The sequence below is a fragment of the Lemur catta genome, chromosome 9 (genome assembly GCF_020740605.2).
Source record: "Lemur catta isolate mLemCat1 chromosome 9, mLemCat1.pri, whole genome shotgun sequence".
Classification (NCBI taxonomy): domain Eukaryota; kingdom Metazoa; phylum Chordata; class Mammalia; order Primates; family Lemuridae; genus Lemur; species Lemur catta.
In genome coordinates this window covers 19,862,819-19,888,331 of record NC_059136.1, presented here as the reverse complement: position 1 = coordinate 19,888,331, position 25,513 = coordinate 19,862,819, and the positions used below count along the sequence as shown (strand labels likewise).

The following is a 25,513-nucleotide window of genomic DNA, read 5'->3' as shown; positions in this document are numbered from 1 at the left end:
TAAAGGTTTCAGGTCAATCATGACCCAATTACCAAGGTCATGACACATAATGCTGTGTCATCTGCCCGTATTAAAATATAACGTGTACTCCTTGAATATGTACAATTACTACGCTTCAACAAAAGTTATTTTAAACCGTCACAAGTTTAGCTACTCACCCCATTCTCTGACGTGGAGGACCACATGGCAGGCTTTCTATCTGGGCAAAACATGACAGGGGAAATAAAGAAAAGAAAAAAAGCGAAGGCAAACTCTTAGAAAATCCTCAACAGTGAAAGTAACAAAGCACTGATATTGCTTTCTTCATGAGCGGTTCTATTGTCATTATTGAAAAGAGGCATAGCGTTCCCTCGGTATTGGCATTAACACACCAATGAGATTTCCAGTACGTATCACTGTTGCTGGACCCTTCCTTAATACAATCATTTTAATGTCCTCATGTCAAGGTAACATGTCCAGAACACGGTGAAAACACACACGTGCTCCCAGCGCTATTATGCTGTCCCTGTGGCCATACCAAATAAGCCAGCATCTCAAAGTCTTACTTGTCCTACCAGAGGGCCACTCATCTGGACCTCAGATGTACATCTGCCATGTGTCATCACCGTCCTCGGACACTTAGGCTCATCATCGATCCAGACAATACCCCTTCCAACAAACAAGTATATTCCACAGCCAGGCTTATTTTGTGCAGGCTAATCTCATGCTTTACCAATGGAGAAAAGTAAATGTACAGTGGATGTTTTGTTTAGTACCTGCTTACTGGAATGCTCACACAAAAAACAAGAAAAAAATGACCTTCGTTTGTTCTAATAAAATTAGATAAGAAGTACGAGGGAAATTTCAGTAAACCAGTAAATCCACTAAAACTTTAAGGAATAAGTCAGGTACCGAAGTAACATATGGTATCATTACCGAACAAAGATGAACAAAAACCTCTATCTTGGGAAGGTGCCAGATAAATATTAAAAAATTTAATATTCAGTACACGAGAATTCCATTACAAGATTATTCTCCCTCTTCAGAAAATGGTCAAAAAGAGAAATACGTAAGTCATTCCCCAAAATCTTCTTGGTTACTTCAAAAACATATCGAAAGAAAAGGGAAGAAACAAATAAAGAAGATTCCTTGGACAGGGAAGACACATCCACGGGCAAATATATGTACTGTAAAAAGAATCTCCTTTAAGCTGCCGAAGGAATGAACACATAGACCTTGAAGTTCTGACTTCACCAGCCCCAGACACACAGAAGAATGGCAAAAGTACCAAAGGGGTTGCTCACCTCTCTTCCCTGAAGTACAACAACTTGTTCTCATTCTTAACCTGCAACAAAGCATCATACGAAAATATAAATCAGGTCAGAAATGCGCCAAATTATTTAGAAACAAAGTGCCACACTAGGTCTTCTTTAATTACTTATCATACAGGCATCCCAGCATCCTAGTCCTTGTGATAAACATCAGAGTGGATCTTTTGTCGCCTTTGTCATTTCATTTATTCCCTTGCTTCCTCCCTGAACTCTTAACCTGCAGTTTCCTCGATACCAAGCTATCTGAGTTAGTGACACAGCAGTTTTTGCTCGAATGCAAAGTTCTAAAGCTGTATTCAACCAAAAAGATTTTATGAGAATACCCTGTGGTGCGAAAAATGGAAGGTACAGGGTCATGGCAGTGTGAGATCTTTGAGGAGGACATCAATTGGGCCAGTGCAGAAGGGGTCATTTTTCCGGTTCTAGTAGAATAAATGGCCACTCGGCTGCACCTCAACATCCTCAGGTACTTGTGCTTAACCTGGATCCAGACAAGTCCACTTCCAGTAAATAAGGATTCCTCACACCACACTAACGCCCCAGAACCTTTATCCCCTACATTCAGCTCATAGCGGATTACAGCACAGGTGGGCCTTTCAGTTGACTTTAGTGAAGCTTGCCGTAATGGCAACAGCAGAAGTATCTCAGGACCCTTTGGTCTGGAGCAATACTTGAAGAGATGCTGCAGTGGGACAGTTGTCAATGATGATGTAGTACTCAATAGAATAGAATCCTGGAGTTCACTGTGAACTTGGATTGTATCATTTCCAAGACTATTAATATGTGCCAGGACGTATGTGACATAAGTATCCAGTGTGGGAATTTTCCTGTCAGATTGGTTTCTAGTCCCTAACCAAAGCATATACATGTGTTCGTGTTACACGCATAGGACAATTCCCCACGTGACTCTATTTAAGGACTGGGAGTAACATGATTTCAACATAATCCAAATCCAGGCTAGCCAATTCTCCTTCAGGAATCCTTGCCTTCCATAACCAACAAATACAGCAAAATACCTCAGTATTTTCTTATTCGGTCCTCATTACTATTGTGCAAAATACATTTGCTTTCAGAAGCTGTGTAAAATCTCCCGGTCAAAGAAGACTTTACTTATTTTCCTGATTTGGCCCACTTTTCAACATCTTGTCAGTTTCGTTTAATGCTCTATTATTGGCAAGCGCAAGAAATATTAACCGCAAATGACTGAAAATCATAAGTAGATAAGTATAGTATATGCAAGAACAATACACGCAAACTACGAAGCACTACAGCGAACTCACAATCAACAGCTCTCATTGAAGACTCAATCTACATTAATAAAGATCTTATTAATAAATTTTGAATTGAAATCTCTCACCCAGGAAGAGAGGTGAGGAGTCTAGGTTCTATTTCGATATATACATCATACACCCAGCGGAACAGACACTTCAATACGTGTAGATGGCATAATGTTAACAGTATGATTCCATTTCACCACGACTTGACTTATGGGAAAGTTAAAGGATCATTTCTTTCTCACTACCCTCCAAGTTCTGTCTGAACCCAAAAACGAAGCCGAGAGAAAATCAGCCTTCACTCTCATTCCACTCGAAACGTCTGATACACAGAAAAATACAAGTAAGGCAAGATGAAGCAAGAAAATGGAATCCAGAATCCTGATAAACTAACAGGCGGATGACCCATTTTCAGAAAGAGCAGAGAAATAATAAAAACTCTGTCATAAACGATGAAAAGAAGACAATGGCAGGAATGTGTTAATAGATGGTAGATTCATAAGGAAAATGGAAATTATGAAAGGGAACCAAGTGGGAATTCCAGGACATAAAGTAATATCTTCCATAAAAAGATTTCACATGAGCTGATACATGCGGACAACATGGATGAACTTCAAAGAATTTAGGCTAAGTAAAACAAACAACAACCAACGTACTACATACGGTATGATGCCAGGTATATAAAATTTCTGAATAAGGCAAATCCATATAGACAGAAACCTGCTTAGCGGTTACCTGGGGCTAGGGAACAAAGTATACATTGATTATAAGTGGGGATGGGGCAACTTTTAGGGATGATGCACAGTTTCTAAATGTGAATTTTGGAGATGCGCACACAACTCTGTCGACTTAGTAAAAAATCATTGACTTGTACACTTAATGTGTCCTTGTTTGGGAAGGGGTAATGAAGAGTTGTTGGTGAAGGGGTAACTCTGTTCAAAGGAAGGAGAAATTCTAGTGTTCAATAGTGAAATAGGGCAAGTAGAGTTAACAATAATTTACCATATTTCAGAAGAGCTAGAATTTTTCAAATGTTCCCAACAGAGAGCGATGATAAAGGTTTCAGGTCAATCATGACCCAATTACCAAGGTCATGACACATAATGCTGTGTCATCTGCCCGTATTAAAATATAACGTGTACTCCTTGAATATGTACAATTACTACGCTTCAACAAAAGTTATTTTAAACCGTCACAAGTTTAGCTACTCACCCCATTCTCTGACGTGGAGGACCACATGGCAGGCTTTCTATCTGGGCAAAACATGACAGGGGAAATAAAGAAAAGAAAAAAAGCGAAGGCAAACTCTTAGAAAATCCTCAACAGTGAAAGTAACAAAGCACTGATATTGCTTTCTTCCTGAGCGGTTCCATTGTCATTATTGAAAAGAGGCATAGCGTTCCCTCGGTATTGGCATTAACACACCAATGAGATTTCCAGTACGTATCACTGTTGCTGGACCCTTCCTTAATACAATCATTTTAATGTCCTCATGTCAAGGTAATATGTCCAGAACACGGTGAAAACACACACGTGCTCCCAGCGCTATTACGCTGTCCCTGTGGCCTTACCAAATAAGCCAGCATCTCAAAGTCTTACTTGTCCTACCAGAGGGCCACTCATCTGGACCTCAGATGTACATCTGCCATGTGTCATCACCGTCCTCGGACACTTAGGCTCATCATCGATCCAGACAATACCCCTTCCAACAAACAAGTATATTCCACAGCCAGGCTTATTTTGTGCAGGCTAATCTCATGCTTTACCAATGGAGAAAAGTAAATGTACAGTGGATGTTTTGTTTAGTACCTGCTTACTGGAATGCTCACACAAAAAACAAGAAAAAAATGACCTTCGATTGTTCTAATAAAATTAGATAAGAAGTACGAGGGAAATTTCAGTAAACCAGTAAATCCACTAAAACTTTAAGGAATAAGTCAGGTACCGAAGTAACATATGGTATCATTACCGAACAAAGATGAACAAAAACCTCTCTCTTGGGAAGGTGCCAGATAAATATTAAAAAATTTAATATTCAGTACACGAGAATTCCATTACAAGATTATTCTCCCTCTTCAGAAAATGGTCAAAAAGAGAAATACGTAAGTCATTCCCCAAAATCTTCTTGGTTACTTCAAAAACATATCGAAAGAAAAGGGAAGAAACAAATAAAGAAGATTCCTTGGACAGGGAAGACACATCCACGGGCAAATATATGTACTGTAAAAAGAATCTCCTTTAAGCCGCCGAAGGAATGAACACATAGACCTTGAAGTTCTGACTTCACCAGCCCCAGACACACAGAAGAATGGCAAAAGTACCAAAGGGGTTGCTCACCTCTCTTCCCTGAAGTACAACAACTTGTTCTCATTCTTAACCTGCAACAAAGCATCATATGAAAATATAAATCAGGTCAGAAATGCGCCAAATTATTTAGAAACAAAGTGCCACACTAGGTCTTCTTTAATTACTTATCATACAGGCATCCCAGCATCCTAGTCCTTGTGATAAACATCAGAGTGGATCTTTTGTCACCTTTGTCATTTCATTTATTCACTTGCTTCCTCCCTGAATTCTTAACCTGCAGTTTCCTCGATACCAAGCTATCTGAGTTAGTGACACAGCAGTTTTTGCTCGAATGCAAAGTTCTAAAGCTGTATTCAACCAAAAAGATTTTATGAGAATACCCTGTGGTGCGAAAAATGGAAGGTACAGGGTCATGGCAGTGTGAGATCCTTGAGGAGGACATCAATTGGGCCAGTGCAGAAGGGGTCATTTGTCCTGTTCTAGTAGAATAAATGGCCACTCGGCTGCACCTCAACATCCTCAGGTACTTGTGCTTATCCTGGATCCAGACAAGTCCACTTCCAGTAAATAAGGATTCCTCACACCACACTAACGCCCCAGAACCTTTATCCCCTACATTCAGCTCATAGCGGATTACAGCACAGGTGGGCCTTTCAGGTGACTTTAGTGAAGCTTGCCGTAATGGCAACAGCAGAAGTATCTCAGGACCCTTTGGTCTGGAGCAATACTTGAAGAGATGCTGCAGTGGGACAGTTGTCAATGATGATGTAGTACTCAATAGAATAGAATCCTGGAGTTCACTGTGAACTTGGATTGTATCATTTCCAAGACTATTAATATGTGCCAGGACGTATGTGACATAAGTATCCAGTGTGGGAATTTTCCTGTCAGATTGGTTTCTAGTCCCTAACCAAAGCATATACATGTGTTCGTGTTACACGCATAGGACAATTCCCCACGTGACTCTATTTAAGGACTAGGAGTAACATGATTTCAACATAATCCAAATCCAGGCTAGCCAATTCTCCTTCAGGAATCCTTGCCTTCCATAACCAACAAATACAGCAAAATACCTCAGTATTTTCTTATTCGGTCCTCATTACTATTGTGCAAAATACATTTGCTTTCAGAAGCTGTGTAAAATCTCCCGGTCAAAGAAGACTTTACTTATTTTCCTGATTTGGCCCACTTTTCAACATCTTGTCAGTTTCGTTTAATGCTCTATTATTGGCAAGCGCAAGAAATATTAACCGCAAATGACTGAAAATCATAAGTAGATAAGTATAGTATATGCAAGAACAATACACGCAAACTACGAAGCACTACAGCGAACTCACAATCAACAGCTCTCATTGAAGATTCAATCTACATTAATAAAGATCTTATTAATAAATTTTGAATTGAAATCTCTCACCCAGGAAGAGAGGTGAGGAGTCTAGGTTCTATTTCGATATATACAACATACACCCAGCGGAACAGACACTTCAATACGTGTAGATGGCATAATGTTAACTGTATGATTCCATTTCACCACGACTTGACTTATGGGAAAGTTAAAGGATCATTTCTTTCTCACTACCCTCCAAGTTCTGTCTGAAACCAAAAACGAAGCCGAGAGAAAATCAGCCTTCACTCTCATTCCACTCGAAACGTCTGATACACAGAAAAATACAAGTAAGGCAAGATGAAGCAAGAAAATGGAATCCAGAATCCTGATAAACTAACAGGCGGATGACCCATTTTCAGAAAGAGCAGAGAAATAATAAAAACTCTGTCATAAACGATGAAAAGAAGACAATGGCAGGAATGTGTTAATAGATGGTAGATTCATAAGGAAAATGGAAATTATGAAAGGGAACCAAGTGGGAATTCCAGGACATAAAGTAATATCTTCCATAAAAAGATTTCACATGAGCTGATACATGCTGACAACATGGATGAACTTCAAAGAATTTAGGCTAAGTAAAACAAACAACAACCAACGTACTACATACGGTATGATGCCAGGTATATAAAATTTCTGAATAAGGCAAATCCATATAGACAGAAACCTGCTTAGCGGTTACCTGGGGCTAGGGAACAAAGTATACATTGATTATAAGTGGGGATGGGGCAACTTTTAGGGATGATGCACAGTTTCTAAATGTGAATTTTGGAGATGCGCACACAACTCTGTCGACTTAGTAAAAAATCATTGACTTGTACACTTAATGTGTCCTTGTTTGGGAAGGGGTAATGAAGAGTTGTTGGTGAAGGGGTAACTCTGTTCAAAGGAAGGAGAAATTCTAGTGTTCAATAGTGAAATAGGGCAAGTAGAGTTAACAATAATTTACCATATTTCAGAAGAGCTAGAATTTTTCAAATGTTCCCAACAGAGAGCGATGATAAAGGTTTCAGGTCAATCATGACCCAATTACCAAGGTCATGACACATAATGCTGTGTCATCTGCCCGTATTAAAATATAACGTGTACTCCTTGAATATGTACAATTACTACGCTTCAACAAAAGTTATTTTAAACCGTCACAAGTTTAGCTACTCACCCCATTCTCTGACGTGGAGGACCACATGGCAGGCTTTCTATCTGGGCAAAACATGACAGGGGAAATAAAGAAAAGAAAAAAAGCGAAGGCAAACTCTTAGAAAATCCTCAACAGTGAAAGTAACAAAGCACTGATATTGCTTTCTTCCTGAGCGGTTCCATTGTCATTATTGAAAAGAGGCATAGCGTTCCCTCGGTATTGGCATTAACACACCAATGAGATTTCCAGTACGTATCACTGTTGCTGGACCCTTCCTTAATACAATCATTTTAATGTCCTCATGTCAAGGTAATATGTCCAGAACACGGTGAAAACACACACGTGCTCCCAGCGCTATTACGCTGTCCCTGTGGCCTTACCAAATAAGCCAGCATCTCAAAGTCTTACTTGTCCTACCAGAGGGCCACTCATCTGGACCTCAGATGTACATCTGCCATGTGTCGTCACCGTCCTCGGACACTTAGGCTCATCATCGATCCAGACAATACCCCTTCCAACAAACAAGTATATTCCACAGCCAGGCTTATTTTGTGCAGGCTAATCTCATGCTTTACCAATGGAGAAAAGTAAATGTACAGTGGATGTTTTGTTTAGTACCTGCTTACTGGAATGCTCACACAAAAAACAAGAAAAAAATGACCTTCGATTGTTCTAATAAAATTAGATAAGAAGTACGAGGGAAATTTCAGTAAACCAGTAAATCCACTAAAACTTTAAGGAATAAGTCAGGTACCGAAGTAACATATGGTATCATTACCGAACAAAGATGAACAAAAACCTCTCTCTTGGGAAGGTGCCAGATAAATATTAAAAAATTTAATATTCAGTACACGAGAATTCCATTACAAGATTATTCTCCCTCTTCAGAAAATGGTCAAAAAGAGAAATACGTAAGTCATTCCCCAAAATCTTCTTGGTTACTTCAAAAACATATCGAAAGAAAAGGGAAGAAACAAATAAAGAAGATTCCTTGGACAGGGAAGACACATCCACGGGCAAATATATGTACTGTAAAAAGAATCTCCTTTAAGCCGCCGAAGGAATGAACACATAGACCTTGAAGTTCTGACTTCACCAGCCCCAGACACACAGAAGAATGGCAAAAGTACCAAAGGGGTTGCTCACCTCTCTTCCCTGAAGTACAACAACTTGTTCTCATTCTTAACCTGCAACAAAGCATCATATGAAAATATAAATCAGGTCAGAAATGCGCCAAATTATTTAGAAACAAAGTGCCACACTAGGTCTTCTTTAATTACTTATCATACAGGCATCCCAGCATCCTAGTCCTTGTGATAAACATCAGAGTGGATCTTTTGTCGCCTTTGTCATTTCATTTATTCCCTTGCTTCCTCCCTGAACTCTTAACCTGCAGTTTCCTCGATACCAAGCTATCTGAGTTAGTGACACAGCAGTTTTTGCTCGAATGCAAAGTTCTAAAGCTGTATTCAACCAAAAAGATTTTATGAGAATACCCTGTGGTGCGAAAAATGGAAGGTACAGGGTCATGGCAGTGTGAGATCTTTGAGGAGGACATCAATTGGGCCAGTGCAGAAGGGGTCATTTTTCCTGTTCTAGTAGAATAAATGGCCACTCGGCTGCACCTCAACATCCTCAGGTACTTGTGCTTAACCTGGATCCAGACAAGTCCACTTCCAGTAAATAAGGATTCCTCACACCACACTAACGCCCCAGAACCTTTATCCCCTACATTCAGCTCATAGCGGATTACAGCACAGGTGGGCCTTTCAGGTGACTTTAGTGAAGCTTGCCGTAATGGCAACAGCAGAAGTATCTCAGGACCCTTTGGTCTGGAGCAATACTTGAAGAGATGCTGCAGTGGGACAGTTGTCAATGATGATGTAGTACTCAATAGAATAGAATCCTGGAGTTCACTGTGAACTTGGATTGTATCATTTCCAAGACTATTAATATGTGCCAGGACGTATGTGACATAAGTATCCAGTGTGGGAATTTTCCTGTCAGATTGGTTTCTAGTCCCTAACCAAAGCATATACATGTGTTCGTGTTACACGCATAGGACAATTCCCCACGTGACTCTATTTAAGGACTAGGAGTAACATGATTTCAACATAATCCAAATCCAGGCTAGCCAATTCTCCTTCAGGAATCCTTGCCTTCCATAACCAACAAATACAGCAAAATACCTCAGTATTTTCTTATTCGGTCCTCATTACTATTGTGCAAAATACATTTGCTTTCAGAAGCTGTGTAAAATCTCCCGGTCAAAGAAGACTTTACTTATTTTCCTGATTTGGCCCACTTTTCAACATCTTGTCAGTTTCGTTTAATGCTCTATTATTGGCAAGCGCAAGAAATATTAACCGCAAATGACTGAAAATCATAAGTAGATAAGTATAGTATATGCAAGAACAATACACGCAAACTACGAAGCACTACAGCGAACTCACAATCAACAGCTCTCATTGAAGATTCAATCTACATTAATAAAGATCTTATTAATAAATTTTGAATTGAAATCTCTCACCCAGGAAGAGAGGTGAGGAGTCTAGGTTCTATTTCGATATATACAACATACACCCAGCGGAACAGACACTTCAATACGTGTAGATGGCATAATGTTAACTGTATGATTCCATTTCACCACGACTTGACTTATGGGAAAGTTAAAGGATCATTTCTTTCTCACTACCCTCCAAGTTCTGTCTGAAACCAAAAACGAAGCCGAGAGAAAATCAGCCTTCACTCTCATTCCACTCGAAACGTCTGATACACAGAAAAATACAAGTAAGGCAAGATGAAGCAAGAAAATGGAATCCAGAATCCTGATAAACTAACAGGCGGATGACCCATTTTCAGAAAGAGCAGAGAAATAATAAAAACTCTGTCATAAACAATGAAAAGAAGACAATGGCAGGAATGTGTTAATAGATGGTAGATTCATAAGGAAAATGGAAATTATGAAAGGGAACCAAGTGGGAATTCCAGGACATAAAGTAATATCTTCCATAAAAAGATTTCACATGAGCTGATACATGCTGACAACATGGATGAACTTCAAAGAATTTAGGCTAAGTAAAACAAACAACAACCAACGTACTACATACGGTATGATGCCAGGTATATAAAATTTCTGAATAAGGCAAATCCATATAGACAGAAACCTGCTTAGCGGTTACCTGGGGCTAGGGAACAAAGTATACATTGATTATAAGTGGGGATGGGGCAACTTTTAGGGATGATGCACAGTTTCTAAATGTGAATTTTGGAGATGCGCACACAACTCTGTCGACTTAGTAAAAAATCATTGACTTGTACACTTAATGTGTCCTTGTTTGGGAAGGGGTAATGAAGAGTTGTTGGTGAAGGGGTAACTCTGTTCAAAGGAAGGAGAAATTCTAGTGTTCAATAGTGAAATAGGGCAAGTAGAGTTAACAATAATTTACCATATTTCAGAAGAGCTAGAATTTTTCAAATGTTCCCAACAGAGAGCGATGATAAAGGTTTCAGGTCAATCATGACCCAATTACCAAGGTCATGACACATAATGCTGTGTCATCTGCCCGTATTAAAATATAACGTGTACTCCTTGAATATGTACAATTACTACGCTTCAACAAAAGTTATTTTAAACCGTCACAAGTTTAGCTACTCACCCCATTCTCTGACGTGGAGGACCACATGGCAGGCTTTCTATCTGGGCAAAACATGACAGGGGAAATAAAGAAAAGAAAAAAAGCGAAGGCAAACTCTTAGAAAATCCTCAACAGTGAAAGTAACAAAGCACTGATATTGCTTTCTTCCTGAGCGGTTCCATTGTCATTATTGAAAAGAGGCATAGCGTTCCCTCGGTATTGGCATTAACACACCAATGAGATTTCCAGTACGTATCACTGTTGCTGGACCCTTCCTTAATACAATCATTTTAATGTCCTCATGTCAAGGTAATATGTCCAGAACACGGTGAAAACACACACGTGCTCCCAGCGCTATTACGCTGTCCCTGTGGCCTTACCAAATAAGCCAGCATCTCAAAGTCTTACTTGTCCTACCAGAGGGCCACTCATCTGGACCTCAGATGTACATCTGCCATGTGTCGTCACCGTCCTCGGACACTTAGGCTCATCATCGATCCAGACAATACCCCTTCCAACAAACAAGTATATTCCACAGCCAGGCTTATTTTGTGCAGGCTAATCTCATGCTTTACCAATGGAGAAAAGTAAATGTACAGTGGATGTTTTGTTTAGTACCTGCTTACTGGAATGCTCACACAAAAAACAAGAAAAAAATGACCTTCGATTGTTCTAATAAAATTAGATAAGAAGTACGAGGGAAATTTCAGTAAACCAGTAAATCCACTAAAACTTTAAGGAATAAGTCAGGTACCGAAGTAACATATGGTATCATTACCGAACAAAGATGAACAAAAACCTCTCTCTTGGGAAGGTGCCAGATAAATATTAAAAAATTTAATATTCAGTACACGAGAATTCCATTACAAGATTATTCTCCCTCTTCAGAAAATGGTCAAAAAGAGAAATACGTAAGTCATTCCCCAAAATCTTCTTGGTTACTTCAAAAACATATCGAAAGAAAAGGGAAGAAACAAATAAAGAAGATTCCTTGGACAGGGAAGACACATCCACGGGCAAATATATGTACTGTAAAAAGAATCTCCTTTAAGCCGCCGAAGGAATGAACACATAGACCTTGAAGTTCTGACTTCACCAGCCCCAGACACACAGAAGAATGGCAAAAGTACCAAAGGGGTTGCTCACCTCTCTTCCCTGAAGTACAACAACTTGTTCTCATTCTTAACCTGCAACAAAGCATCATATGAAAATATAAATCAGGTCAGAAATGCGCCAAATTATTTAGAAACAAAGTGCCACACTAGGTCTTCTTTAATTACTTATCATACAGGCATCCCAGCATCCTAGTCCTTGTGATAAACATCAGAGTGGATCTTTTGTCGCCTTTGTCATTTCATTTATTCCCTTGCTTCCTCCCTGAACTCTTAACCTGCAGTTTCCTCGATACCAAGCTATCTGAGTTAGTGACACAGCAGTTTTTGCTCGAATGCAAAGTTCTAAAGCTGTATTCAACCAAAAAGATTTTATGAGAATACCCTGTGGTGCGAAAAATGGAAGGTACAGGGTCATGGCAGTGTGAGATCTTTGAGGAGGACATCAATTGGGCCAGTGCAGAAGGGGTCATTTTTCCTGTTCTAGTAGAATAAATGGCCACTCGGCTGCACCTCAACATCCTCAGGTACTTGTGCTTAACCTGGATCCAGACAAGTCCACTTCCAGTAAATAAGGATTCCTCACACCACACTAACGCCCCAGAACCTTTATCCCCTACATTCAGCTCATAGCGGATTACAGCACAGGTGGGCCTTTCAGGTGACTTTAGTGAAGCTTGCCGTAATGGCAACAGCAGAAGTATCTCAGGACCCTTTGGTCTGGAGCAATACTTGAAGAGATGCTGCAGTGGGACAGTTGTCAATGATGATGTAGTACTCAATAGAATAGAATCCTGGAGTTCACTGTGAACTTGGATTGTATCATTTCCAAGACTATTAATATGTGCCAGGACGTATGTGACATAAGTATCCAGTGTGGGAATTTTCCTGTCAGATTGGTTTCTAGTCCCTAACCAAAGCATATACATGTGTTCGTGTTACACGCATAGGACAATTCCCCACGTGACTCTATTTAAGGACTAGGAGTAACATGATTTCAACATAATCCAAATCCAGGCTAGCCAATTCTCCTTCAGGAATCCTTGCCTTCCATAACCAACAAATACAGCAAAATACCTCAGTATTTTCTTATTCGGTCCTCATTACTATTGTGCAAAATACATTTGCTTTCAGAAGCTGTGTAAAATCTCCCGGTCAAAGAAGACTTTACTTATTTTCCTGATTTGGCCCACTTTTCAACATCTTGTCAGTTTCGTTTAATGCTCTATTATTGGCAAGCGCAAGAAATATTAACCGCAAATGACTGAAAATCATAAGTAGATAAGTATAGTATATGCAAGAACAATACACGCAAACTACGAAGCACTACAGCGAACTCACAATCAACAGCTCTCATTGAAGATTCAATCTACATTAATAAAGATCTTATTAATAAATTTTGAATTGAAATCTCTCACCCAGGAAGAGAGGTGAGGAGTCTAGGTTCTATTTCGATATATACAACATACACCCAGCGGAACAGACACTTCAATACGTGTAGATGGCATAATGTTAACTGTATGATTCCATTTCACCACGACTTGACTTATGGGAAAGTTAAAGGATCATTTCTTTCTCACTACCCTCCAAGTTCTGTCTGAAACCAAAAACGAAGCCGAGAGAAAATCAGCCTTCACTCTCATTCCACTCGAAACGTCTGATACACAGAAAAATACAAGTAAGGCAAGATGAAGCAAGAAAATGGAATCCAGAATCCTGATAAACTAACAGGCGGATGACCCATTTTCAGAAAGAGCAGAGAAATAATAAAAACTCTGTCATAAACAATGAAAAGAAGACAATGGCAGGAATGTGTTAATAGATGGTAGATTCATAAGGAAAATGGAAATTATGAAAGGGAACCAAGTGGGAATTCCAGGACATAAAGTAATATCTTCCATAAAAAGATTTCACATGAGCTGATACATGCTGACAACATGGATGAACTTCAAAGAATTTAGGCTAAGTAAAACAAACAACAACCAACGTACTACATACGGTATGATGCCAGGTATATAAAATTTCTGAATAAGGCAAATCCATATAGACAGAAACCTGCTTAGCGGTTACCTGGGGCTAGGGAACAAAGTATACATTGATTATAAGTGGGGATGGGGCAACTTTTAGGGATGATGCACAGTTTCTAAATGTGAATTTTGGAGATGCGCACACAACTCTGTCGACTTAGTAAAAAATCATTGACTTGTACACTTAATGTGTCCTTGTTTGGGAAGGGGTAATGAAGAGTTGTTGGTGAAGGGGTAACTCTGTTCAAAGGAAGGAGAAATTCTAGTGTTCAATAGTGAAATAGGGCAAGTAGAGTTAACAATAATTTACCATATTTCAGAAGAGCTAGAATTTTTCAAATGTTCCCAACAGAGAGCGATGATAAAGGTTTCAGGTCAATCATGACCCAATTACCAAGGTCATGACACATAATGCTGTGTCATCTGCCCGTATTAAAATATAACGTGTACTCCTTGAATATGTACAATTACTACGCTTCAACAAAAGTTATTTTAAACCGTCACAAGTTTAGCTACTCACCCCATTCTCTGACGTGGAGGACCACATGGCAGGCTTTCTATCTGGGCAAAACATGACAGGGGAAAAAAAGAAAAGAAAAAAAGCGAAGGCAAACTCTTAGAAAATCCTCAACAGTGAAAGTAACAAAGCACTGATATTGCTTTCTTCCTGAGCGGTTCCATTGTCATTATTGAAAAGAGGCATAGCGTTCCCTCGGTATTGGCATTAACACACCAATGAGATTTCCAGTACGTATCACTGTTGCTGGACCCTTCCTTAATACAATCATTTTAATGTCCTCATGTCAAGGTAATATGTCCAGAACACGGTGAAAACACACACGTGCTCCCAGCGCTATTACGCTGTCCCTGTGGCCTTACCAAATAAGCCAGCATCTCAAAGTCTTACTTGTCCTACCAGAGGGCCACTCATCTGGACCTCAGATGTACATCTGCCATGTGTCGTCACCGTCCTCGGACACTTAGGCTCATCATCGATCCAGACAATACCCCTTCCAACAAACAAGTATATTCCACAGCCAGGCTTATTTTGTGCAGGCTAATCTCATGCTTTACCAATGGAGAAAAGTAAATGTACAGTGGATGTTTTGTTTAGTACCTGCTTACTGGAATGCTCACACAAAAAACAAGAAAAAAATGACCTTCGATTGTTCTAATAAAATTAGATAAGAAGTACGAGGGAAATTTCAGTAAACCAGTAAATCCACTAAAACTTTAAGGAATAAGTCAGGTACCGAAGTAACATATGGTATCATTACCGAACAAAGATGAACAAAAACCTCTATCTTGGGAAGGTGCCAGATAAATATTAAAAAATTTAATATTCAGTACACGAGAATTCCATTACAAGATTATTCTCCCTCTTCAGAAAATGGTCAAAAAGAGAAATACGTAAGTCATTCCCCAAAATCTTCTTGGTTACTTCAAAAACATATCGAAAGAAAAGGGAAGAAACAAATAAAGAAGATTCCTTGGACAGGGAAGACACATCCACGGGCAAATATATGTACTGTAAAAAGAATCTCCTTTAAGCCGCCGAAGGAATGAACACATAGACCTTGAAGTTCTGACTTCACCAGCCCCAGACACACAGAAGAATGGCAAAAGTACCAAAGGGGTTGCTCACCTCTCTTCCCTGAAGTACAACAACTTGTTCTCATTCTTAACCTGCAACAAAGCATCATATGAAAATATAAATCAGGTCAGAAATGCGCCAAATTATTTAGAAACAAAGTGCCACACTAGGTCTTCTTTAATTACTTATCATACAGGCATCCCAGCATCCTAGTCCTTGTGATAAACATCAGAGTGGATCTTTTGTCACCTTTGTCATTTCATTTATTCACTTGCTTCCTCCCTGAATTCTTAACCTGCAGTTTCCTCGATACCAAGCTATCTGAGTTAGTGACACAGCAGTTTTTGCTCGAATGCAAAGTTCTAAAGCTGTATTCAACCAAAAAGATTTTATGAGAATACCCTGTGGTGCGAAAAATGGAAGGTACAGGGTCATGGCAGTGTGAGATCCTTGAGGAGGACATCAATTGGGCCAGTGCAGAAGGGGTCATTTGTCCTGTTCTAGTAGAATAAATGGCCACTCGGCTGCACCTCAACATCCTCAGGTACTTGTGCTTATCCTGGATCCAGACAAGTCCACTTCCAGTAAATAAGGATTCCTCACACCACACTAACGCCCCAGAACCTTTATCCCCTACATTCAGCTCATAGCGGATTACAGCACAGGTGGGCCTTTCAGGTGACTTTAGTGAAGCTTGCCGTAATGGCAACAGCAGAAGTATCTCAGGACCCTTTGGTCTGGAGCAATACTTGAAGAGATGCTGCAGTGGGACAGTTGTCAATGATGATGTAGTACTCAATAGAATAGAATCCTGGAGTTCACTGGGAACTTGGATTGTATCATTTCCAAGACTATTAATATGTGCCAGGACGTATGTGACATAAGTATCCAGTGTGGGAATTTTCCTGTCAGATTGGTTTCTAGTCCCTAACCAAAGCATATACATGTGTTCGTGTTACACGCATAGGACAATTCCCCACGTGACTCTATTTAAGGACTAGGAGTAACATGATTTCAACATAATCCAAATCCAGGCTAGCCAATTCTCCTTCAGGAATCCTTGCCTTCCATAACCAACAAATACAGCAAAATACCTCAGTATTTTCTTATTCGGTCCTCATTACTATTGTGCAAAATACATTTGCTTTCAGAAGCTGTGTAAAATCTCCCGGTCAAAGAAGACTTTACTTATTTTCCTGATTTGGCCCACTTTTCAACATCTTGTCAGTTTCGTTTAATGCTCTATTATTGGCAAGCGCAAGAAATATTAACCGCAAATGACTGAAAATCATAAGTAGATAAGTATAGTATATGCAAGAACAATACACGCAAACTACGAAGCACTACAGCGAACTCACAATCAACAGCTCTCATTGAAGATTCAATCTACATTAATAAAGATCTTATTAATAAATTTTGAATTGAAATCTCTCACCCAGGAAGAGAGGTGAGGAGTCTAGGTTCTATTTCGATATATACAACATACACCCAGCGGAACAGACACTTCAATACGTGTAGATGGCATAATGTTAACTGTATGATTCCATTTCACCACGACTTGACTTATGGGAAAGTTAAAGGATCATTTCTTTCTCACTACCCTCCAAGTTCTGTCTGAAACCAAAAACGAAGCCGAGAGAAAATCAGCCTTCACTCTCATTCCACTCGAAACGTCTGATACACAGAAAAATACAAGTAAGGCAAGATGAAGCAAGAAAATGGAATCCAGAATCCTGATAAACTAACAGGCGGATGACCCATTTTCAGAAAGAGCAGAGAAATAATAAAAACTCTGTCATAAACAATGAAAAGAAGACAATGGCAGGAATGTGTTAATAGATGGTAGATTCATAAGGAAAATGGAAATTATGAAAGGGAACCAAGTGGGAATTCCAGGACATAAAGTAATATCTTCCATAAAAAGATTTCACATGAGCTGATACATGCTGACAACATGGATGAACTTCAAAGAATTTAGGCTAAGTAAAACAAACAACAACCAACGTACTACATACGGTATGATGCCAGGTATATAAAATTTCTGAATAAGGCAAATCCATATAGACAGAAACCTGCTTAGCGGTTACCTGGGGCTAGGGAACAAAGTATACATTGATTATAAGTGGGGATGGGGCAACTTTTAGGGATGATGCACAGTTTCTAAATGTGAATTTTGGAGATGCGCACACAACTCTGTCGACTTAGTAAAAAATCATTGACTTGTACACTTAATGTGTCCTTGTTTGGGAAGGGGTAATGAAGAGTTGTTGGTGAAGGGGTAACTCTGTTCAAAGGAAGGAGAAATTCTAGTGTTCAATAGTGAAATAGGGCAAGTAGAGTTAACAATAATTTACCATATTTCAGAAGAGCTAGAATTTTTCAAATGTTCCCAACAGAGAGCGATGATAAAGGTTTCAGGTCAATCATGACCCAATTACCAAGGTCATGACACATAATGCTGTGTCATCTGCCCGTATTAAAATATAACGTGTACTCCTTGAATATGTACAATTACTACGCTTCAACAAAAGTTATTTTAAACCGTCACAAGTTTAGCTACTCACCCCATTCTCTGACGTGGAGGACCACATGGCAGGCTTTGTATCTGGGCAAAACATGACAGGGGAAAAAAAGAAAAGAAAAAAAGCGAAGGCAAACTCTTAGAAAATCCTCAACAGTGAAAGTAACAAAGCACTGATATTGCTTTCTTCCTGAGCGGTTCCATTGTCATTATTGAAAAGAGGCATAGCGTTCCCTCGGTATTGGCATTAACACACCAATGAGATTTCCAGTACGTATCACTGTTGCTGGACCCTTCCTTAATACAATCATTTTAATGTCCTCATGTCAAGGTAATATGTCCAGAACACGGTGAAAACACACACGTGCTCCCAGCGCTATTACGCTGTCCCTGTGGCCTTACCAAATAAGCCAGCATCTCAAAGTCTTACTTGTCCTACCAGAGGGCCACTCATCTGGACCTCAGATGTACATCTGCCATGTGTCGTCACCGTCCTCGGACACTTAGGCTCATCATCGATCCAGACAATACCCCTTCCAACAAACAAGTATATTCCACAGCCAGGCTTATTTTGTGCAGGCTAATCTCATGCTTTACCAATGGAGAAAAGTAAATGTACAGTGGATGTTTTGTTTAGTACCTGCTTACTGGAATGCTCACACAAAAAACAAGAAAAAAATGACCTTCGATTGTTCTAATAAAATTAGATAAGAAGTACGAGGGAAATTTCAGTAAACCAGTAAATCCACTAAAACTTTAAGGAATAAGTCAGGTACCGAAGTAACATATGGTATCATTACCGAACAAAGATGAACAAAAACCTCTCTCTTGGGAAGGTGCCAGATAAATATTAAAAAATTTAATATTCAGTACACGAGAATTCCATTACAAGATTATTCTCCCTCTTCAGAAAATGGTCAAAAAGAGAAATACGTAAGTCATTCCCCAAAATCTTCTTGGTTACTTCAAAAACATATCGAAAGAAAAGGGAAGAAACAAATAAAGAAGATTCCTTGGACAGGGAAGACACATCCACGGGCAAATATATGTACTGTAAAAAGAATCTCCTTTAAGCCGCCGAAGGAATGAACACATAGACCTTGAAGTTCTGACTTCACCAGCCCCAGACACACAGAAGAATGGCAAAAGTACCAAAGGGGTTGCTCACCTCTCTTCCCTGAAGTACAACAACTTGTTCTCATTCTTAACCTGCAACAAAGCATCATATGAAAATATAAATCAGGTCAGAAATGCGCCAAATTATTTAGAAACAAAGTGCCACACTAGGTCTTCTTTAATTACTTATCATACAGGCATCCCAGCATCCTAGTCCTTGTGATAAACATCAGAGTGGATCTTTTGTCACCTTTGTCATTTCATTTATTCACTTGCTTCCTCCCTGAATTCTTAACCTGCAGTTTCCTCGATACCAAGCTATCTGAGTTAGTGACACAGCAGTTTTTGCTCGAATGCAAAGTTCTAAAGCTGTATTCAACCAAAAAGATTTTATGAGAATACCCTGTGGTGCGAAAAATGGAAGGTACAGGGTCATGGCAGTGTGAGATCCTTGAGGAGGACATCAATTGGGCCAGTGCAGAAGGGGTCATTTGTCCTGTTCTAGTAGAATAAATGGCCACTCGGCTGCACCTCAACATCCTCAGGTACTTGTGCTTATCCTGGATCCAGACAAGTCCACTTCCAGTAAATAAGGATTCCTCACACCACACTAACGCCCCAGAACCTTTATCCCCTACATTCAGCTCATAGCGGATTACAGCACAGGTGGGCCTTTCAGGTGACTTTAGTGAAGCTTGCCGTAATGGCAACAGCAGAAGTATCTCAGGACCCTTTGGTCTGGAGCAATACTTGAAGAGATGCTGCAGTGGGACAGTTGTCAATGATGATGTAGTACTCAATAGAATAGAATCCTGGAGTTCACTGGGAACTTGGATTGTATCATTTCCAAGACTATTAATATGTGCCAGGACGTATGTGACATAAGTATCCAGTGTGGGAATTTTCCTGTCAGATTGGTTTCTAGTCCCTAACCAAAGCATATACATGTGTTCGTGTTACACGCATAGGACAATTCCCCACGTGACTCTATTTAAGGACTAGGAGTAACATGATTTCAACATAATCCAAATCCAGGCTAGCCAATTCTCCTTCAGGAATCCTTGCCTTCCATAACCAACAAATACAGCAAAATACCTCAGTATTTTCTTATTCGGTCCTCATTACTATTGTGCAAAATACATTTGCTTTCAGAAGCTGTGTAAAATCTCCCGGTCAAAGAAGACTTTACTTATTTTCCTGATTTGGCCCACTTTTCAACATCTTGTCAGTTTCGTTTAATGCTCTATTATTGGCAAGCGCAAGAAATATTAACCGCAAATGACTGAAAATCATAAGTAGATAAGTATAGTATATGCAAGAACAATACACGCAAACTACGAAGCACTACAGCGAACTCACAATCAACAGCTCTCATTGAAGATTCAATCTACATTAATAAAGATCTTATTAATAAATTTTGAATTGAAATCTCTCACCCAGGAAGAGAGGTGAGGAGTCTAGGTTCTATTTCGATATATACAACATACACCCAGCGGAACAGACACTTCAATACGTGTAGATGGCATAATGTTAACTGTATGATTCCATTTCACCACGACTTGACTTATGGGAAAGTTAAAGGATCATTTCTTTCTCACTACCCTCCAAGTTCTGTCTGAAACCAAAAACGAAGCCGAGAGAAAATCAGCCTTCACTCTCATTCCACTCGAAACGTCTGATACACAGAAAAATACAAGTAAGGCAAGATGAAGCAAGAAAATGGAATCCAGAATCCTGATAAACTAACAGGCGGATGACCCATTTTCAGAAAGAGCAGAGAAATAATAAAAACTCTGTCATAAACAATGAAAAGAAGACAATGGCAGGAATGTGTTAATAGATGGTAGATTCATAAGGAAAATGGAAATTATGAAAGGGAACCAAGTGGGAATTCCAGGACATAAAGTAATATCTTCCATAAAAAGATTTCACATGAGCTGATACATGCTGACAACATGGATGAACTTCAAAGAATTTAGGCTAAGTAAAACAAACAACAACCAACGTACTACATACGGTATGATGCCAGGTATATAAAATTTCTGAATAAGGCAAATCCATATAGACAGAAACCTGCTTAGCGGTTACCTGGGGCTAGGGAACAAAGTATACATTGATTATAAGTGGGGATGGGGCAACTTTTAGGGATGATGCACAGTTTCTAAATGTGAATTTTGGAGATGCGCACACAACTCTGTCGACTTAGTAAAAAATCATTGACTTGTACACTTAATGTGTCCTTGTTTGGGAAGGGGTAATGAAGAGTTGTTGGTGAAGGGGTAACTCTGTTCAAAGGAAGGAGAAATTCTAGTGTTCAATAGTGAAATAGGGCAAGTAGAGTTAACAATAATTTACCATATTTCAGAAGAGCTAGAATTTTTCAAATGTTCCCAACAGAGAGCGATGATAAAGGTTTCAGGTCAATCATGACCCAATTACCAAGGTCATGACACATAATGCTGTGTCATCTGCCCGTATTAAAATATAACGTGTACTCCTTGAATATGTACAATTACTACGCTTCAACAAAAGTTATTTTAAACCGTCACAAGTTTAGCTACTCACCCCATTCTCTGACGTGGAGGACCACATGGCAGGCTTTCTATCTGGGCAAAACATGACAGGGGAAATAAAGAAAAGAAAAAAAGCGAAGGCAAACTCTTAGAAAATCCTCAACAGTGAAAGTAACAAAGCACTGATATTGCTTTCTTCCTGAGCGGTTCCATTGTCATTATTGAAAAGAGGCATAGCGTTCCCTCGGTATTGGCATTAACACACCAATGAGATTTCCAGTACGTATCACTGTTGCTGGACCCTTCCTTAATACAATCATTTTAATGTCCTCATGTCAAGGTAATATGTCCAGAACACGGTGAAAACACACACGTGCTCCCAGCGCTATTACGCTGTCCCTGTGGCCTTACCAAATAAGCCAGCATCTCAAAGTCTTACTTGTCCTACCAGAGGGCCACTCATCTGGACCTCAGATGTACATCTGCCATGTGTCGTCACCGTCCTCGGACACTTAGGCTCATCATCGATCCAGACAATACCCCTTCCAACAAACAAGTATATTCCACAGCCAGGCTTATTTTGTGCAGGCTAATCTCATGCTTTACCAATGGAGAAAAGTAAATGTACAGTGGATGTTTTGTTTAGTACCTGCTTACTGGAATGCTCACACAAAAAACAAGAAAAAAATGACCTTCGATTGTTCTAATAAAATTAGATAAGAAGTACGAGGGAAATTTCAGTAAACCAGTAAATCCACTAAACCTTTAAGGAATAAGTCAGGTACCGAAGTAACATATGGTATCATTACCGAACAAAGATGAACAAAAACCTCTATCTTGGGAAGGTGCCAGATAAATATTAAAAAATTTAATATTCAGTACACGAGAATTCCATTACAAGATTATTCTCCCTCTTCAGAAAATGGTCAAAAAGAGAAATACGTAAGTCATTCCCCAAAATCTTCTTGGTTACTTCAAAAACATATCGAAAGAAAAGGGAAGAAACAAATAAAGAAGATTCCTTGGACAGGGAAGACACATCCACGGGCAAATATATGTACTGTAAAAAGAATCTCCTTTAAGCCGCCGAAGGAATGAACACATAGACCTTGAAGTTCTGACTTCACCAGCCCCAGACACACAGAAGAATGGCAAAAGTACCAAAGGGGTTGCTCACCTCTCTTCCCTGAAGTACAACAACTTGTTCTCATTCTTAACCTGCAACAAAGCATCATATGAAAATATAAATCAGGTCAGAAATGCGCCAAATTATTTAGAAACAAAGTGCCACACTAGGTCTTCTTTAATTACTTATCATACAGGCATCCCAGCATCCTAGTCCTTGTGATAAACATCAGAGTGGATCTTTTGTCACCTTTGTCATTTCATTTATTCACTTGCTTCCTCCCTGAATTCTTAACCTGCAGTTTCCTCGATACCAAGCTATCTGAGTTAGTGACACAGCAGTTTTTGCTCGAATGCAAAGTTCTAAAGCTGTATTCAACCAAAAAGATTTTATGAGAATACCCTGTGGTGCGAAAAATGGAAGGTACAGGGTCATGGCAGTGTGAGATCCTTGAGGAGGACATCAATTGGGCCAGTGCAGAAGGGGTCATTTGTCCTGTTCTAGTAGAATAAATGGCCACTCGGCTGCACCTCAACATCCTCAGGTACTTGTGCTTATCCTGGATCCAGACAAGTCCACTTCCAGTAAATAAGGATTCCTCACACCACACTAACGCCCCAGAACCTTTATCCCCTACATTCAGCTCATAGCGGATTACAGCACAGGTGGGCCTTTCAGGTGACTTTAGTGAAGCTTGCCGTAATGGCAACAGCAGAAGTATCTCAGGACCCTTTGGTCTGGAGCAATACTTGAAGAGATGCTGCAGTGGGACAGTTGTCAATGATGATGTAGTACTCAATAGAATAGAATCCTGGAGTTCACTGGGAACTTGGATTGTATCATTTCCAAGACTATTAATATGTGCCAGGACGTATGTGACATAAGTATCCAGTGTGGGAATTTTCCTGTCAGATTGGTTTCTAGTCCCTAACCAAAGCATATACATGTGTTCGTGTTACACGCATAGGACAATTCCCCACGTGACTCTATTTAAGGACTAGGAGTAACATGATTTCAACATAATCCAAATCCAGGCTAGCCAATTCTCCTTCAGGAATCCTTGCCTTCCATAACCAACAAATACAGCAAAATACCTCAGTATTTTCTTATTCGGTCCTCATTACTATTGTGCAAAATACATTTGCTTTCAGAAGCTGTGTAAAATCTCCCGGTCAAAGAAGACTTTACTTATTTTCCTGATTTGGCCCACTTTTCAACATCTTGTCAGTTTCGTTTAATGCTCTATTATTGGCAAGCGCAAGAAATATTAACCGCAAATGACTGAAAATCATAAGTAGATAAGTATAGTATATGCAAGAACAATACACGCAAACTACGAAGCACTACAGCGAACTCACAATCAACAGCTCTCATTGAAGATTCAATCTACATTAATAAAGATCTTATTAATAAATTTTGAATTGAAATCTCTCACCCAGGAAGAGAGGTGAGGAGTCTAGGTTCTATTTCGATATATACAACATACACCCAGCGGAACAGACACTTCAATACGTGTAGATGGCATAATGTTAACTGTATGATTCCATTTCACCACGACTTGACTTATGGGAAAGTTAAAGGATCATTTCTTTCTCACTACCCTCCAAGTTCTGTCTGAAACCAAAAACGAAGCCGAGAGAAAATCAGCCTTCACTCTCATTCCACTCGAAACGTCTGATACACAGAAAAATACAAGTAAGGCAAGATGAAGCAAGAAAATGGAATCCAGAATCCTGATAAACTAACAGGCGGATGACCCATTTTCAGAAAGAGCAGAGAAATAATAAAAACTCTGTCATAAACAATGAAAAGAAGACAATGGCAGGAATGTGTTAATAGATGGTAGATTCATAAGGAAAATGGAAATTATGAAAGGGAACCAAGTGGGAATTCCAGGACATAAAGTAATATCTTCCATAAAAAGATTTCACATGAGCTGATACATGCTGACAACATGGATGAACTTCAAAGAATTTAGGCTAAGTAAAACAAACAACAACCAACGTACTACATACGGTATGATGCCAGGTATATAAAATTTCTGAATAAGGCAAATCCATATAGACAGAAACCTGCTTAGCGGTTACCTGGGGCTAGGGAACAAAGTATACATTGATTATAAGTGGGGATGGGGCAACTTTTAGGGATGATGCACAGTTTCTAAATGTGAATTTTGGAGATGCGCACACAACTCTGTCGACTTAGTAAAAAATCATTGACTTGTACACTTAATGTGTCCTTGTTTGGGAAGGGGTAATGAAGAGTTGTTGGTGAAGGGGTAACTCTGTTCAAAGGAAGGAGAAATTCTAGTGTTCAATAGTGAAATAGGGCAAGTAGAGTTAACAATAATTTACCATATTTCAGAAGAGCTAGAATTTTTCAAATGTTCCCAACAGAGAGCGATGATAAAGGTTTCAGGTCAATCATGACCCAATTACCAAGGTCATGACACA

General features: G+C 39.4%; 7 non-coding genes across 7 annotated transcripts; all 7 read right to left on the bottom strand.

Moving 5' to 3' along the window:
* Positions 1 to 571: 571 nt before the first annotated feature.
* Positions 572 to 637, bottom strand: LOC123645519. The gene has a single exon (XR_006737630.1). It is a non-coding gene; the product is annotated as a small nucleolar RNA SNORD109A (small nucleolar RNA).
* Positions 638 to 4,209: 3,572 nt separating this feature from the next.
* On the bottom strand, positions 4,210 to 4,275 carry LOC123645518. The gene has a single exon (XR_006737629.1). It is a non-coding gene; the product is annotated as a small nucleolar RNA SNORD109A (small nucleolar RNA).
* A 3,572-nt stretch (positions 4,276 to 7,847) lies between these two features.
* On the bottom strand, positions 7,848 to 7,913 carry LOC123645534. Its single transcript, XR_006737645.1, has one exon. It is a non-coding gene; the product is annotated as a small nucleolar RNA SNORD109A (small nucleolar RNA).
* Positions 7,914 to 11,485: 3,572 nt separating this feature from the next.
* LOC123645533 lies at positions 11,486 to 11,551 on the bottom strand. The gene has a single exon (XR_006737644.1). It is a non-coding gene; the product is annotated as a small nucleolar RNA SNORD109A (small nucleolar RNA).
* A 3,572-nt stretch (positions 11,552 to 15,123) lies between these two features.
* On the bottom strand, positions 15,124 to 15,189 carry LOC123645532. Its single transcript, XR_006737643.1, has one exon. It is a non-coding gene; the product is annotated as a small nucleolar RNA SNORD109A (small nucleolar RNA).
* A 3,572-nt stretch (positions 15,190 to 18,761) lies between these two features.
* On the bottom strand, positions 18,762 to 18,827 carry LOC123645531. Its single transcript, XR_006737642.1, has one exon. It is a non-coding gene; the product is annotated as a small nucleolar RNA SNORD109A (small nucleolar RNA).
* Positions 18,828 to 22,399: 3,572 nt separating this feature from the next.
* Positions 22,400 to 22,465, bottom strand: LOC123645530. Its single transcript, XR_006737641.1, has one exon. It is a non-coding gene; the product is annotated as a small nucleolar RNA SNORD109A (small nucleolar RNA).
* Between the last annotated feature and the right edge of the window lie 3,048 nt (positions 22,466 to 25,513).